Genomic DNA, 2,126 nt, shown 5'->3' on the forward strand with positions numbered 1-2,126 from the left:
TTTTTTTTTTTTTTTTTTGGTCCCTGTGATTGAACTCTGGTCCTTGCTCTTGCGAAGCAGGCCACCGAACCGCTGAGCTAAATCCCCAGCCCCCTATAGTGAGTTACTTTTAATAAAATTAAGTTAAATTTGGAATTAGGAACATAAATTGAATGAATGAAAACTTGCTGAAAGTCCTTTCAAAGTTGTATTTATAGTTTTTCTCACGCTGTTCTCCACCAGAAGTTGAGATTATTATCCTTGAATTAGTTCAGGGTCTCCAAAGAGTTCATGTATTAAAGGGTTGGGTCATAACAGGTACTATTAGGAGGGGATGAAAACTTTTAAGAATTGGGACTTAGTGTAAGTATTTTGGTAATTGAGTGTATGCCTCAGAAGGGCACAACTGGATTTTATCATTCCTCCCAACTTTTTAACTTCCCAGCCATAAGATAAGTAAGTGTTTTTTTCTGCAACATGTTCCTGGCCTGGTGCTCCATAACCAGCCACAACAATGGAACCATCTGATAGTGGCCTGAAATCTCCAAAATAAAATTTTTCTATTTTTAGTTAGATTATCTGAGCTACTTAGTATCATATAGAAAGCCAAGGAGCACATGTTTCACTCCTTTCGGATGTGTTCTTCGGAGAAAAACAGGATGAAGTATTTGCTATTAGCCTGCGATTTTCTATCAGGTCAAGCAGGGCTCCTGAGCTCCTAAGAATTGAGTAAAGCAAAAACAATAATTTCAAAAATGAGAATGAAACTAGTAGCATTACTGTTAGGATGGTAAGAGAAAACTTCTAGAGTCACATATGATCAGACCCATATATTACTTAAGAAGCTCTGTAAGCCCAGCTATTTCTTTCTTGAAAGTAACTACTCCCTGGAAAGATGAAATCCACCTTCATATACTGATAGCTATCACATTTATTTCCCTTTTCTATCCTCCCTTCATGTTTCTGAAATGCCTTCTTTTGCTGAAAGAACCAAGTGCAGAAATATTATCTTTTATTTACTTTCCCTTTTATACCTTAAGAAACTATATTGAGTCTTTCTTATACTCAAGGCACTTTCCTAGGCTGTTGGGGAAAACAGTAAAGATGGAATTTATCTTCTAGTATAGGAACTGGACAACACAATCTAAAAAGAAAGTTATATAGACTATGAGAAAGGGATAAGTACTGCCAAGAGAAAAAATAAAACAAAAAGAGAGCCAAATGCTTGGTGTGCCGGGACAGGAAAGGGTAGTGCAGGACTCACTGGGAACACAACACCCAGTGAAGATCTTGAGGGTGAAGATACCTTGTGTTGAATATGGTGCTGCCCATGTACAATTGAGTGAGCCTAATATTCCACTCATATTTAACCTTGAGGCTTTTGTTCCAACCAAGCAAGATTGGTTATTTTAGGCAAACCCATGGTGAGCACAATTAAGAAAAAATGTTAATGTGAATAAGATATTGATTGTGGGTTTGCCACCTATGGCTTTTATTAATTTGTGGTAAGGTCCTTCTGTTCCTATTTTCATGAGTTTTCTTTTTGCTTGTTTGCTTTTTGAGACAAGGTCTCACTACGTAGTTGAGGCTGAACTGGAACTCACTATGTAGCCCAAGCTGCTCTCGAACTCACAGCAATCCTCCTGCCTCAGCCTCCCGAGTGCTGGGATTACAGGTGTGTGCCACCATACCTGGCTTTCATGAGTTTTCTTTTTCTCAAAAAGCAATGTTCAATTTTCACAGTTTTTTTTGCATCTATTGAGATGATTGAATGATTTTATACTTGATTGGATTTATGCAGTAATTTAATTTATTGATTTATGTGTATTGTACCTTCCTTGCATCCCTGGGATAATGCCAACTTAACATGATAATTGATCTTTTTTATGATTTGTTGAATTCTGCTTCCAAGTATCTTATTGAGGTATTTGCCTCTATGTTAAAATTAAGGGTATTGACCTGCAGATTTCTTCATGGAAGAGTTTAAAGAATATTTGCCTTATTTCATTTTTGGAGTTCCAATAAAATTCAGTGATGAATCTATAGGGTAATAGGGGTTCCTTAGTTGCTAGAGTTTTAAAAAATTAATTTATTGGTACATTTAATATATACAATATAATGACATTCATTGTTGGAAATCTGTACCT

This window comes from Fukomys damarensis, unplaced genomic scaffold (genome assembly GCF_012274545.1).
Source record: "Fukomys damarensis isolate Sample0158 unplaced genomic scaffold, DMR_v1.0_HiC HiC_scaffold_16, whole genome shotgun sequence".
In the NCBI taxonomy this organism is placed as follows: domain Eukaryota; kingdom Metazoa; phylum Chordata; class Mammalia; order Rodentia; family Bathyergidae; genus Fukomys; species Fukomys damarensis.